The sequence below is a fragment of the Agelaius phoeniceus genome, chromosome 3, assembly GCF_051311805.1.
Source record: "Agelaius phoeniceus isolate bAgePho1 chromosome 3, bAgePho1.hap1, whole genome shotgun sequence".
NCBI classification, from domain to species: domain Eukaryota; kingdom Metazoa; phylum Chordata; class Aves; order Passeriformes; family Icteridae; genus Agelaius; species Agelaius phoeniceus.
Genome location: NC_135267.1, coordinates 63,446,333 through 63,462,508, shown reverse-complemented (window position 1 = coordinate 63,462,508; position 16,176 = coordinate 63,446,333). Strand labels below are relative to the sequence as shown.

The 16,176-nt window shown below is 40.0% G+C and overlaps 1 protein-coding gene across 5 annotated transcripts in view; it reads right to left on the bottom strand.

Annotated features, from left to right (window-relative positions):
• The window catches only part of HIVEP2 (HIVEP zinc finger 2), a 136,832-nt gene that overhangs the window by 115,448 nt on the left and 5,208 nt on the right, over nt 1-16,176 (bottom strand). The window contains exon 1 of one of the 5 annotated variants that reach the window (XM_077175453.1): nt 11,765-11,814. The exons of the other annotated variants lie outside the window; for them this stretch is intronic. The gene's annotated coding sequence lies outside the window, so the exon portion shown is untranslated. Of the gene's footprint in view, nt 1-11,764; nt 11,815-16,176 lie in introns of those variants that run through there. 5 annotated transcript variants of the gene reach the window in all.

Here is a 16,176-nt window from a genome sequence, read left to right as displayed (position 1 = left end):
TTTTTTTTAAATGCTTCAATCTGCTAAGAAAAGTCTTCCTGCAGATGGACTGGTAATGAAATACAAATAGAATGCTTAATATGAAAAATGTAATGCACAGCATATTTTTTTCCTTTACTTATTTCATCTTAATTTGCACTTGGTCATTTTCATGCTGAGCATCTCATTTGGTTAAATAATTAGTGTAAATTAAATTTCACCTTTTTTAACAGGCAAAAATTGTGAAACTGGGTTGGTAATTGTTTCAAATTTTGCCACAACATGGAAACAACTTGATAACCTGACAACACTTAAGTGTTTGAAAGAACAAGATACACAAAAGCAAGGGAAGTGAAACTGTGTACAGTAACTTGAAGGACAAGAAATCCCTCTGTGCAGAGCCTTATGACCTGGAGGGTCTTTGAATAGATCTGAGGATCTATTCAAAGACCCCAGGATGTGAGAGTTTACTCCTGAGCAAGCCCCTGCCTGCTCATGCACAGAGATACACCCCCTCCTCATCCATGCATCAGTGCCACTCGTGGCAATTTACTTTCTTCCATCAGCAGCCACATGCTTACCACACTCCGCTCACTCACAGATTTCAACAGAAATTGCACCAGAATCAAGGCCAGCCCACAACTCCCACAGCACACGGTGAACAGCCCTCACACCTCACAGGCACTGACCCCAGCTATGCGGGACAGTGCCATGGCACCGTCCTGTGCCCGCACAGCCCAGCTCACGCGCCAGCTCATCCCCCAGCTCACCTCCCCATCAGCCCTCAGCCCACCCCTGGCTGCCCCCCAGCAAAATCCAGCAGGCACAGGCGAGCTATCACCTGACAAGATAAGGCAGCAGAGAGTCACAACAACCCCCTCTGCAGCCATGCTCATCTCATGGATCCTACCAAAACACAGGGTGGAAACTCCCATGGGTCCTGTGATGCTCCCTCTGACTCTCCTGTCTTTACAAGTCATGGCTCTTAACAAAGCCACAAGGACTTCTCATCTAAAAGAGTAAGGGAAACTCAAGCAAAGTACACCCAAGTAAAGGACACTCAAACCCTCCTAAGTAGCCATAACAGCAAAGTGTGCCAACAAAAATTTCAACAATTTTATATGATGTTCCCACACAATGTTCAACTGTATCAAGTGAATCATGGAGTTGCAGAAAGGACATGACCATTAGTCAGACAAAGTAATAAATATTGGAGTTGACAGAAAGAGAAAGCATTTGATTAATTTTGGTTTTCACCATGCAGGTTCAGAAAAATGTCTTTCTCCACCCACAAACCCGCGGTGCCCTCATGTGCTACTTTTAGATTCCCAGCTCTAAGCTTCTGCTGCTCTAGCAGTAACGTTACTATACAAAACTAAGTCAATTCAGTACAATAAACGAAAATTCTCCAGAAGACTGAATTTTTTTTAAGTTTTCATAAAAAAGCAAGTTTCTTCTGAAGGATGTACTGACAGTCCAAGAGAAATCCTTCGTTTGGAAAAAAAGGACATACCAAGAGCAACATGGTTCACTTCCTTATAAGCGCCTTTTCGGCATCCCTTGGCCATTACCTGGATGGCCTCCAGTGTGAGAAAATACTCATTTCTGTCTGTGCTTGATCATCCCCTGTCTCTGGGCTGAGGTTATCAGCACTCGCGCTGGCTACAGCAGCGGCTGCTTGTCACTGTAACATCTCAGCTGCCACCTGTGCTGAGGCGCCACCAGCCACTGTGCTCATGCACACATGGCAGTGCAGGAGACCATCCATATCAGCGCCCATTTTTGGCCATCTGTTGTTAATAACAATAAAGTTTAGAAGTACAGGAGTTTATACCCCTATGCCACACTTTGCAGCTCTTTCATTTCTAGATAAGACAAAGGAAAAATACATCATTACTTGGCCAAAATGAGAGGGAGAAGGACAGGTTGAAAGGGAATTCAGGAGCACTAAACCATTCCTTTCCAAAATATCACTATTCCTAATCCTTACCTAAATACCTGATATTCTTGCACCTTTATCTCCTGACATCATTATTTAACATCTGTATACATGCCACTAAAGCAAGAAGTCATCCCAGGCTTAACAACTCAGCATGACTTTGAAGATCAAGCCTAAGTTACAGCAGAGAAAATTGTCAAGGAAATATTATTAAAGGAAAAATTAGCTTAAAATCAATTGCTTTTATTCTAATGCATTCATATAATCACTTGCCTCTCCCTTCTATAAACTGGTTGTAAAATCTCTTGAGACAGAGGACTGTTGTGTTGCACACATGCCTAATGATACTATAAGGGCATATTAAAAAAAGGAAGGAGAAAGATTCATATAACACTTTACAGGGGCAATCACAGCTCATCAAGATATTTTCTTTTACGTGTGAAATCAGGCCCACTCAAGGGAATTTTCCCATTTTTTATCCCAGAGGGAAAAGAAGGTGGGGGGTGGGGAGAATTTGGTGTGCATATATACAAAACCTTTCAAGAACTGCGCATGCTTGAGCAATTCACTCTTCTGTCTGTTAAACATTCCCATCCCAAGACTTTGTTTCAAGACACATCCTCCTAATGAATAGCTGGACCTTGTCTGTAAAGCTGGGAGTACCAACACACAGTATGTCATCTCAAAACCCAGTCATATCCTATTCTGCAAAAGGTTGAGTGCCATTATTTCTTTGCCTATCTTGGTTCTTCCTACTAGCAAGCATCTCACCGGGCATGATTCATGTTACATAACTCCAGCTTGTTAAAAACAACAGTTATGCAGCTAGGTGGTACGGAAGGTTAATGAGGTAAATCCAGAAGTCGCTTATTACAGAACCCAGACAAAAGCTGCTCCTTAAATAATATGCCTATGCAACTTTAAACAAATGAATAAGCCACTGCACCAGCACTGTTTACATTCAAAGTAAATTAAATCTTTCAAATTCAGGATCCTGTACACTAGACTACTCGGTGCCACTTCTCACACCATGATATGCAAACTCCCTAGTGCATGTGTGTTTTAGTTTTCAAAAGTGACCCACTCCCCTCCTCAGTCATTAGAGAATAACAGCTGAATACTCACTCAGTCAACTTCACTCACAAAAACACTGTATTGCTTTAATGTTCTGGATGACTATGCTGAGATAAAATCTTCCTCCCTGAGTTAGCAGCAAAATGCTTGTGTTTTGCAAATAACCATTTTCACTCATATCCCGCTTTTGGTTACGATGTGTAAAAGCAGCAGCCAGAGAGGGTTAAACAGGCTTCCTGTCAATGCTCTGCAAGAAGCCAGCCTCTGTACTGCAGCAAGTCAAAGAAATCTGTTCAGGCCCAGTATATTCAGCATTATTCAGCACTATTGGGACCATATTCCAGGATCCCTCGATGCCCACCTGACAGTGTGTCCTCTGCAGTAATGCAGTGCTATGGTCTCCCCAAGGCAAATCATCACCTGACCATCCTGGTCTTTGCAGCTCAGCTGTGTCCAGTGACACACTCCATGGAGCAAGCAATTGCCACGTAACTGTATTCTCTTCTCAGTCACTTCTCCAGGAGGTAAAAAAAAAGGAAAAATAATAAGAAAATTACAAAGCTCATATTTCTGGCATCACCACCCCAGCAGAGCAATAGGGAGGTGAGTGGCTGCCCTGGGGAGGAGGCAGCAGCAGTGGGGGCCTGTGTGAGCACCAGCTGGCTGCCAAGCCCAGACCTGAAACTAGGTCTCAGCCCATTCGACCGCAGGGGAAGGGAGGGGGGAAAAAAAAAAAAGAAGAAGAAAAAAAAAAGGCAGCAGCACTTTCTCAGAGCAGGAAGAAGGGGAGGCCACGAGCGTTTCCTGTTGTGCAGCTGAAACAAGCAAAGACGTCATTACACTTACGCTCCCTCAGGGTGTCAGCAGATTGAGGGCCAAAGTTCAGTCATTTCCAATGCACCGCAAGGAGGGAGGTTTGGGAGGAGAAACCAGCAGTGGCTTTATTGCTAACAGTGTTCTCTGCACTTGCATAGCAAAACAGCTAAGCAGTCAGCTGCAAAGTATCGTATGTGACTAGAAACAATATTTGCTCAGGAGCCGTGCTGCTCTTGTTTTTCTTGTACAGCTTGTTAGATTGAATATTACTGCAATATAGAAGTAGAATGAAATATTACTACAATATCAAAATGTACTAAGCATTTTTCTGCAGCCCATACTTTTACAAGCATCTGGAAATCAAGCCTTACATTGCTTTGGATCCCATGAAATAAAACATGTTTTGTAAATGCATCAGAGGCACAACTAGTGGGTAAAACTCCAGGATTCCCTTGTCAGATACGGCCAACATCCTGGCAGAGTGAATACAGAGGTTTCTTTTCAAATATGCCTCTGTCTTTCTGAAGCAGGTAATATCCCACCTTAGGGAAAACAGTGAAGATGCAGGAGTTGGATAGTGGCATGTGGATGTCCAACATTTGGTAACTGATTGTCAGCCAGGCTGTCCATCTAAATGTAAGAGAATCAGTATAGCTGGCAAGCACAGGGGGAATCTGGATTGCAGTCCTACCCACCATTACTACCTTCTTAAGCTAAATATTAGAAAGACTTTTTAAATGGAAAGCATTGACAAGAATCCAAACGAGATTCCTGTCAGAATTTCAGGAGGTTTCAGAGTCTCCACCAATCACTGGAAGCTTTAAAGTGCAGTCTGAACAACTACCTGTAGGAAATGCTTTGGTTATAGCTGATCCTCTCTTGGGGCTGAGGGATGCACAGGCTTACAGTACATTCTCACTCATGAGACACATTCTAGATCCATTTTTGACAGTCTCTGAACAATGACTTAAAACACAGTGATAAATGCAGTCATTACACAATAAGCATGTCCCAGCATACATCGAATGTGACAGATTGGGCAGCAGTGCTACACTTGATAGAAGTTGTTTTTCAAATAGAGGTACTTAACAAACCTCAGTGAAAAAGCTTACAAGGAGTTTGGAAAATGCTCTTCTAAATTCTCATAGCATCATCACTAGCTGAAGAGAGTATTTTTGCTTTATTTCTGCAATAACCACCCTGTGGTCACACTGGGAACTGAAGCCAGTTTTCAGCCCTAGTAATTCAGCTGAAACTAGAGAATGACCAGTATATCTTGGATATACTGTATCTTTTCATGGGACATAAGCAGTGTCACTAGCTAACCAAAACTGATCAACTAAAATAAGGTCAGATATAATATTTTAATTATTTATAAATGAAACATTTTGGATATATTTTCAAACACATTATTCTACAAGGATATGAGCCGGTTTGGTTGTTTTCTGCCCTATCCTTTAAAGGTAAATTTTTCAAAGGTAACTTATCTCTAGAATTCATTGCCAGGCAGCATGAAAAAACCTCTATTGCTTCTTTTTTTGACATTAGCTTGAAAACCTAATCCTGAAGGTTGTCAATCTGGCACTAAAAATCAGGACTCTTTTCAATATAAAAAAAAAAGCAGAGAAATTAGACTTTGGTGTTGACAATGATTTGTAGTACACAGGCATCCACTGCAGCGAAGACAGTTTGGATTAGCCCAGTCAAAGTAATAAGAATCTCACCCTTAAAACTGTGGTTGCTGGAACAAAATCCTGCCCATATTATACACAGCAGTGGCTGTAAGTAGTGAATAATCTCCTGAGAGAAGGAAAAAGGGGGTGAATCTTCAAAAGTACTGTAAGAAAGTTTCCACTGGGCACAGCATCCTAACCAACACATACAAAAGCCATTCGACTTTCTGAAATCCAACCACCTGGTACCGCACGCACTCAAAACAAACTTGGCCAGCTATTTTTAGACCCATGTCCAAGAATGAAGGAAATGCACCAACAATTTGTACTTCTGACCATACTGAGACAGCTGGCACACGGCACAGCAGCAGCACGGGGCCAGGCTGCATAACCACCAGGCACTGCCACGCCGTATCACAACAGGCTTTTGCCACACACCTATGGCTGCCTGCTGCAACAGAGTGTCTGCTAAAGAACACAGAATATAACAAGGAATAGCAGTGGATTCACACACCCATCCATGCCCCGAGAGTTAATTTTCATGTAATTACATCTTACTGTCCCATTAGTTGACAAAGTATTAAGCCATCTCTGCCATGGTTTGAGGTCAGAAAGTGGAATATGCTCTCTGCAATATCCAAATATGACCCTAATATTTTTAAAGAGCTGTATGTATTGTATTGGGTTTTATTAATGAAATGGCTGAAACTTATAGCAAAGAGACAGATGCAAACTGTGACCTGAACTCACTAGCAGTGCCCTGGCTACACTGATGAAAACACTTGCCTTTTCACTCCAGAACAGGTACTGGTTGTGGTAGGTACAAATACATGTGGAAAACAACTCTTAAAGTTGGCTACTTACAAAGTATCTAACACCTTTAGTGATCCCTACAAACTCAGTTACACTTTTACCCTTTACAACACATCCACACAATGACTTTTAACAAAGCCACTATAGTGTATCACTTGGGAATCAAATTATGTACAAGGTTTTTATAATTCTTTCACTTCCATTTGAAGAGAAGTGCAAGTGGAAAAGCCATTATCTTGCAATTTTTTGTTGTTGAATTGTCATGTCACTAAGTGAATTCTCTCAAACGATCCTACAAGCAGATAATTCAAATATTCTGCACCAATTTTATAACGAAAATGAGGCAAACAAAGATGACAAAGTCCAAGCTGCTAAAACACCTGATAGCAGGTCATTATTTATCTTCAAAATATGTGTGGCAAAAAACAGAAGTGGGAGCAGGGAGGGCTTTTTTTTCACTGCGAACCTGGTGTTCAGCCTAAGTAAGCAGTACAGAATGGAGGAGAGTCTGCCCATTGCTGAAGGGCACAATCCAACCACCAATGAAATTCCCAAAGTATTCCCCAGCATTTTGTCTCCTCATTTACTGCACTCAGCTGCCCCATGCCATGCTCTCCTGCCCCAGCAGGACACTGCCACCAGCACTGGTCTCTCAGGCCAGGTACGTGAGGGGATCTTCAGGCATAAGGACGAGCAGCCTCCCTCCCATTCAGAAGCTACTGGGAAAATGTTACATTGCCAAGAGGAACATTTTAATTCTATGGTAAGGATTTGGTTTAGGATGAAAACATTAAACTTGAAATGGGATGATCCCATATAGTGCAGATGTGTGTGAGCGTCCGTAGAGACAAAGTGTGGGAGTGCATTTGTGTCTGTGGTGTGTCTAAACACATTTACATACACACTTGTGCACATGGGAGTGTATAGATACAAAACAACATGTAGACATCTAAATATATAATTATGTCTATATTCACATTAGAAGTTTATATATAATAAGTGCTTTGGCTAAGTGGTACCAAAACCCCGTGATTGTAACTATCTTTTATAAGCAACGGCTAATGGAGATTCTTTGGGCAAAACACATTAAGTCCTGGAAGCTAAGTGGGAGAAAAGCCAAGCCCTTATTTTGTTGCACCGAGTATTTATATTTTATTTCATATGTCTAATCAAGACAAACCAAATCTGAAATGCATATTTAGGAACCTGAAGTTTTCAACAATAAGTAACCTAATTTCCAGAAACCAAAAGCAATTGCTGAAATACTTATTTAAACTGCCTTCATGGAAACAAAGAGAAAACACTTTAAAAATCTTAAAAATATCAAATCAACTTGACTGCTTCTGTATCCCATTAATTCAACAAGATCCTAGGCAACAATAATATTTAGAATAAATATTTTTCTTATGGGAATAGCATTTTCACTCAAATTGACCAGATGATATCAATTAAAAAACAAAGATTAGATACAGAAAATACATCTACTGACTTACTTAAAAACTAAACTGTACTTCAGTCAGCACAAAGCTTGTTTAAGAAGATATTGACTTTTTCTTTTAAAAGTCTTCTTACTTCTAAGGGGAAAATGGTTTTTTTTCCCCTTGCAGTATTTTCAACTAATTTCCATCCAAATGATGAAAATCTGTCTCCTAAAACTTCAGAGAGCACACCCTACTCAGTGTAAAACACTGCACTCCTACACAAATATAAAGCTGAATATACCGAAGGCAAACCTAGTACTGATTCCAAGTTCTGCACTTGGCCTATATGCACACCTTAAAAAAAAGAGAGGAAGATGAAGAGCAATATAAATAAATACAATCCAGTGATATAAAAATACAGTAACTTTCTACGCAATATACCATCTGTTCCTCCAGAAAAGCATGCTGCATCAAGCCACAGGGGCTACGGCTAAGAAAAGCCCTTGTAGAAGAGCCAAGTTCAGTAATGAGCAGTTTCAGAAGCTGTGGAAAACTGCACCAGCCACCACAGTAAGGAGGCAGCCTGCGATACGCTCAGTGGGAATCGCCATCCCCCCGTGCCGTGGGCTGGGGTTACCCGAGCTGCCACAAGGCCCTCAGAGAGCGCCCCAAATGTTGCAAACCCAGGGTCAGAGGTTCACAGTGTACCAGGAAAGCTGGGCTGGGCCATGCTGCGGAGCAAGCGCTAGCTGTTTGAGGATGTGGTGTTTTGCTATGGGTTTTTACGGGAAAGTTTTGTCTCCAGAGTTACAGACACAGTAAACTGGATTTCCCCATCTACTCCACAGACCACACCTCCACTGCTGCTGCTCCCTTCTCTTGTACCGTGGATCTAGGATCAGCAAACAGAAATAGCTTCCAGAACATGGGAACAAGCTCCCTAGTACGCCTGCTGCCCTTGAGGCACATGAAAAACAGGAGCTGCTGCTGCATGCCAGGTGCTTGCTCACTGTTGTGTGCCTTACAGCAAATAAAGCGAGCGCCTTCCAGCCACTTGGGCAAAGAGGCAGGCAGGAGAGACCCAGATCAAAGAAGTGCTAAGGGGTGCTCTGTTATGGTTTAGAAGGCCAAGTTAGGTGTGCAGGCCTCTCCTTCCAGCTGGCAAAGTCTCAGGTACTCAGGATTATGTAGTAAGAATTTCCTTCTGCCGCTTCTATTGTTATTCATAATGTGTGTGTTAAAAAACGTATCCGGCCTTTCCAGACTTTGGTTGCATTATCACACCAAACACAGGCTTTAGAGCAAGGTCTAAGTTTTGTAAACCATGCTTACAGAGAATCTGCTTGTGTTCCCTGTCACCAACCCCAGAACAAAGGACAGAATCACAGAACCTTGGGCAATTAGGAGACCATACCCAGACTGGAGGGGATTTGTGAGCCAACACTTTATCACAGCTCTCATTAATAAAATAATAAACTGTGCAATTACAGTGGGTTGTACACATACCTTAGGGTATGCAATAAGGCACAAATTTAGAAATGGAATATTTCCAACAATCAACAACAACTTAAACAGGCAAGGATCCTTATCAAACAATTAGGTTACTCAAGAACTACTCCAATAACTGGCCCTTTTTGCCCAGGGTTATGCATTCTAGAACCATGTCATAAGCTTTCGTTGAACTAGGCTTTTTCCTCTTCCTTTTTTATTTTGTTTGTACTGTTAAAAAAAAAAAAAAAAGCTCATCTCCCCTCTAATCCACCCATCAGATAAGGTGCAAAATTTTATTTTAAACTATATCCAAAAATGGGGAACTGCAAAGAAAAACTCCATTATCAAGGATAACCTAATTCAGTTTGGTGCTACTGGGCTACAGCTGGAGAAGCAGATACATAGGGCAGGTGAAATACACCAGTAGGAAACATGACACTAGAACCATGCAAACCCTTTGTATAGATTGCTTTATCTTTCTTTTTATTCTGAACCATAATGGAAACAGACAAAAAAACCCCAAAAAACCTTTCAAATTATGTCACTTGAAATAAGCAGGCATCAGACTTCATTAAAAAAATAAAAATAAAAATAAAACAGGTCATCATACACAAACTGAAATTAAATGCAAGTTTCTCAAACCTTAATCATTCCAAAACCAAATAATGTCATTTCACTGGGGAGAGAAGCACACAGGACAAGATACAGCCCTGGCTCCAAGCAAGTTTCTTTTTCAGCTGGGTTATAACTACAAATAATAACCAAAAAAAGCTAAAACCACAGCTCTAAGCCAGTCAGTTGCAACACTTTCACCTCCAACTTCATGTACTTTATAATCAAATCACATGAAAGCACCTTGGGGTACATAATGTATAATTTTTTTTCTAAAATACCTTATACCATCTGGCAATGTAAAGATCATTTCTGTTGAGAGTGCCTTTCCTTGTAGGTCTTCTCTGCCTGAAGTATCCAGAGGCTGATTCCATGTAGACAGTTTTTCCAACAGTCTCACCTAGTGTTACTATATTCAATGAAATGCAAACCTTGCATGCTGAAGGTTTCCATTTATAGGCTGGACAGTCACGAGAAGCACTATTTCAGCAGTACAAGTCCTACCTACAGCTGATGGCAAAATCCTGGCCTCATGAAAAAAAAAAAAAAAGTCAAAATCAATAACTTCCCATTCTGCACTTTTATTAGTCAGGACACAATCCCAAATGACAGACTTTTCATTATATTCACAAGAGACAAGGCAATTCACATGGTTTCACAAGCTCACAAGCTGTGCCAGGCACAGTTTGGTGTCATCTTCTCAGATATGGGGCACTGATTAGAAAACTGTGAGATGAGGGCAAGACAGTTTTGTGTTGGCTCCAGAGAAAGCGAAGCTCCAGCAACAAGATCCGTGTTGGCACGATGCTTTTTAGGATAGCTTTGATTTCCACCGCCTATTTGCGTGGTTAGTCTGCTCATGGATTGACTTTCTGGTCACTTTCCTAGAACCAAGAAAGCTGGCAGCACCAGCTCAGCCGCAGTGTGGAGGCGCGTGTCCCAGCAGAGCAGCAAGGCTCAGAGAGCACCCTGCTCAAGGTGACACTAAAAGTGTCAGGCACCACCCATGACAGGGCCTGGGGAATGACCCTTCCACCTTCTGAGCAGACAGAGTGATGTGACTACATCCTTCAGAAATATGGGGATGTAAAAGGAATTCAAAGTGCTTCAGCTTAAAGGCAAACATCCTTATGGGGTCCAACGAGACCTTGGCTGAGTCAGTCAAAGGCAGCTAAATGGGGCCATGCTCACTTACTAATCCTGCTGCACCCTCCTGGCAGCAGAGCACCAGAAGCAGTGGATAACATTTTAGAAATGCATCTGCATAGACACTTGTGAAATAAATGCTAACAGTCATACATAAATAATTCAAATAAATTTATTTATTTAAAATATTTCCTTTGATAGTTAACCAGCAGCAGAAGTTGAACCTACATGGAATCCAGGACAAATCTTCCTCCCAGTGACAAACAAGCCAGACCTCCAACCATGAACTCTCATGAAATTATTCCAGGTATATTGCTCTATGAAGGAGACAGGACATGACTAGAGGTAAAAGCTATGATCACATATATGTACATGAGTCTAGATGTATACAATTAGACATGCATTCTTAAATATTTCTTCACACAATGTGGCAAACCCTCTACATTTTCTGATGTAATATGTTCATTTCTATGGGAAAGCATCAAAGCAGGAATCAAAAAAATGCATTTTTGGTTGAGATAAAAAGACAAGTATAATCCCATCACCTACATGTGACACCGAATTAGGCAAGGAAACTGAAACACGGCTGTTTTCTAGCATGTGAATCTGTAAACAGCCATCAAATGTATTTATTACACTTTTGGCTCACCAGACAACCCACTTGACTGAGAAAAAGAAAATCAAAATTAGTTTCATTTACTCCCCTGCTTGCTAGTTAAGTGGGCTGAACTATGGAGATTAAATGATACTGCAAAGAAATTAAATCAAAACCATGCATAAGCAAATGTAAAAATAAATACCTTCAAGCACTGAGCAAGGTAAGAAGCATCATATTCTGTGCGCAAGCTACCTGTGGAGATGTCAAAGTGGGAAGTTAGAGGATGTTACCACTGTATCCCTGAATGGGCCTTCCATAGGATCTTAGTTACTCAGTGATGCATGCTTGTATGACTTGAGAAGGGACTGGGATTCTAAAGACTGTTTTACTAAAATTGTAGGTTAGAGGGACACTTAATCTGATAAAAGTAACTTCCAGTGGGCAATTATAATCCACTGTCAATCACATTCAAACCTCCCATCCCCATCTTATTATCTTCCCCCCAAAGCCTCATCCTCAACCAGCATGCATCCAAAACTGTGTATTTAACATCCCTGTTTTCTTCCTTAATTAATAAGGTTGTGAGTGAGAAAGAGAAAGAAAATTAAAAGGTTTCTCTCATATTCACTCAATTTGTGGAAAATGAGCTACACTGAAGTTTTGAAGATGTGTGCATAAAGGAACTCCATCGTCCCATGTGTCTTTCTCTTTCCTGCCATGCACAGGGTGATCTGGGGAGCAGGGGAAGGGAAGTCAGGGTACATCTGCTGCAAGCTCCTTCACTGTTCCTACAGAAGAATTAGCCAAGACTCCAGACACACCACTATAAAGCATCACACAGAGGACATACACCAAAACTAAAGCAAAGGTTCTTCCTGTACACTCATCTTTCACAAGTGAATGTGTCCAGTCCAGCCTCCCATCATGGAGCATTTGGGTCTATCAGCCTTGCATGAGGAAATCTGTACAACCCAGAAGCAAAACAAGCATTTCCAAGGTGACATGTAAACATATCCTGTCCTTGCTCCAAAGCAAAAATTTGGAAGACCTGGTATGTTTCTACTCTCTTCTGTATTACTTTCTCACCTCTCCTTCAAGCCTGTCATAGGTAATAAACAAGAGCGGTTGAATTTTTCCCATGAAGAGATCACTAATTTAATAGAATCACTGAACAACTATATGAGCTGAGCTAAAAAACAAAGCAGAGCAAATGAAAGTATTGTATGTCATCCTTTTGCCTCCCCACATTTCACAGACCAAAGTCCTGTCAGACCAAATAAAGGTGCTGTCATACTACTATATATCAGCTCCAATTTACCACCTTACTTGTTTAGAAAAAAAATAGCTGACTCAGAGTTGCCCTACTAATTACTCCAAATCATGCAGTAGTTTTACTAATGCGTGGCTGACTATAAAGTTCTTCACCAATAATTAACATTACTCACTACAATAAATTAGGTCAAAGATGAGTACAATTTGTGCACTTAATTCGTAATCAGGTAAATCAGAGATTAAAAATATATTACATATCAAACATGACTGGACCAACTTCAGTGTCCTCTTGATCCCAACATTTTCCACCATAAAAACCAACTGCAGAGGTAGCAACACTGCGTTTGGTATCACTCTAAAACAAATACCTTTCTGTCAGTTTGTATTTCACTAACATCATTTCATCCTAAGCGCATTATATAAACTACTCCTACCCTTACACTTACCACAAATTTCTTCAGATGTATCAGTAACATCTTGCTAAGCCTGTATCAAAATTCAACTGTACCTCACAAATTAAATACATGTAGCTTATCCATTATTTAAACCTTAAGAAATCAAATATTCTAGCCAAGCAGTTCTGTGAAAATATTCACTAACTTTTAAAGGGATTTTGCTACTATTGCAGGACCAAGCATAAAATAATGGAACAGACTGCAAGTTTTGTTTGACATGAATTTACTAAGAATGTTGGAAGAAATTAAATTCACATAGCTTTGAAGAGATTTTAAAGCAAAATCTCTTACTCAAAGAGCCTAGTATTAAAGCCTCACCTGGTGATCAAAACAGATTATCATATCAAGACAGCAGGAAGATGTCCAGCTTTATAGTCTCATAGTTGATATTTAATCCTACAGTTTCTACCAAACTGTAGAAACTTTTTTGACTTATACAGGACAGGGAATTTGGCTGTAGGAGTCTATGAATGTCCTGCCAGAGATAAGTGCCTTTTTCACTAAAGAACTATTTTACTTCAGACAAATGCACTTAAAAGGCTTTTCATAAACAGTTTCAGAAATTGCATTCATAAACATAACTGATTTTAAATGGAAAAAAGTCAAAAATTGTCCATTTCTATTGTTACAGAAGACCATGAAGTGTATTTGATTTTCTTTTCTAAAACATTAACACAGCAGTTTTAGAAATTCAACTCTCAAGATGAATCAGTGTTTCACAGGTGTCACACAGGACTCAGTTGAACACTGTCAGCATGCAGAGGTGTCAGTGAACCATGGGCCTGCACGATGCTCTAGGGCGTCTCTTTCATTGCTAAGGCTTGTGCAGAAAGAAGGGAAATCACATCCAGTCCTCAGAAAAATTGACAACAGTTAAGAGCAAATAAGGACATTATTTTTCAGCTAACTGAACTATTTATTTTAGCTGTCTTTGAGAGACAAACAACATAAAACTCCACATACTTCTAGAACTTTTGTAAGCACACTACACACAAAATGAACTACACTGACCTGTGAGGCTGGTAATAGATGCCAGTAACTTAGGTCTCTGTTGAATACTGACTTTGGTCTAAACTGAATAGTTTTTGCTCTAACTAAATAGTGTCACATCTTGTTGTCAAGGAAGGGTAACCTCGGTTATTATTTCATACTATTCTTTCTTGATGCACTACACATGTTTTGTTTTAATGCAAGCCACAAACACAAATACATAAATACAGAGAACTGGGACTTTTATCTTACTAAAATAAACAAAAACAACAAAAAAACCACACCAACATGTAACAAAACCCCACTGTCTAATAAGACTAATTTTGATAACCCTGATCCTATGCCATTAGATTTTTTTAAACTTAGAGCTCCTTTCTGCCTAAACAAAGATGTTGGTCTATGGAAAACCTGCTCAATAAATAATATTATTTCAACAACATTCTCTGATGTTTTATCTCTTACACTGTGCAGTTAGAGCTTTCTTTCAGCTTTTTACATTTCTTTAGCAATACTACTCTCTGTACCCACTAAAGTCTAAACTTCATAAATTACAGAAAACAACTTGGAACTTTTCTGCTTCATTTTTTTTGAGTATTTTCTTATGAAGAGGGTCAAACTCTACTCTATTGCATTACTTTTAAAATGTCACCTGACACTGTAATTTCAATTCCCGTTCCCTCCTCTAGTTTTTACTGTTCTATTAAACTGAACTATACATGCAAATTACCTAACTGCTTTTCTTTGTATGAAATTTCCAACAAACTACTACCTGAAAGAGAAACTCTCTGTAGCAGTCAAACCTTGAGTTTCTCCTGTATGACACAACAGCAATTAAGCTAAGCCTTTCAAAAAATACTGTACATTCTTTTCCCCACCTTTTTTGCAACTTACATAAATCCAAGATTTTAGCCAGAGCTGCAGCAGTTCATTAGGAGTTACTTTAATTGCAATTAAGTGAACTTCCACATTTAAGAACAGATGTATTCTTTACTATTCTTTTTTTGGGTGTGCAGGATCAAATTTCTTGTACATGAATTGCATTTTTCAAGCTCGGTAAGGGTATTAGGGCAGAACTATCAACTAACAGGAAAAAAAAAACAAAACAGAAAAAGAAGAAAATAATTTTATGTAAAACACAAATTGAGGTGCAATAAAACAAACCCATGTGTATATCAAGTGGCCATAAACTCATTACCTACTACATTATTACATGACTTGTGGTTACCATGCCATACTTAGAAGGAACTTTTCTGCTGAGACCAAGTTTACACTGACAGCGATAGAATGTGCATAAACAAACTCAGAAAAAGGGGATATTATCACTATACAAACTGGTCATATCAGTATCACCATGTACCAGGGGAATTTACATCAGATAATTAAATCCATGTTTATACACTGCATTACTTTCAGAAAAGCACCCAAGTGGTACGCTTTTGGGTAGGCTTGCCCTGAGACTCCCATCCAGAGAAAGTGAAGGGGGGAAAATGCAGGCACAGGTTTTTTCTTATTCAAGTTAAAGGCAATATCCAGGTTCAAAAAACAGTAAAAGAGACACATCCAGAGCAGAACAAGGAAATACGGAAACATAAGCAATACTGTAACCAAAACCAGAGTGGTCCACACCCCACTGCAGTTACCCTGGCATACAGAGAACAGAGTGACCATTTTGCAGATGCACACAATGTGCCTGAAAGACAAATGAAAACAAGCACCCAAAATTCCCAATACCTCCTCAGAGCAAGAAGAAGCTTTTATGTTTAGACCATATCAACGATGGCAAGAATTTAATCACAAGACAATAGAAAAAGGCAAGTGATTCCTGACTAAATTGCATATGGTACTTTAATGTCTTATTCTACACTGGGGCTTTTGAAACACTGTATAAGATTGTTCC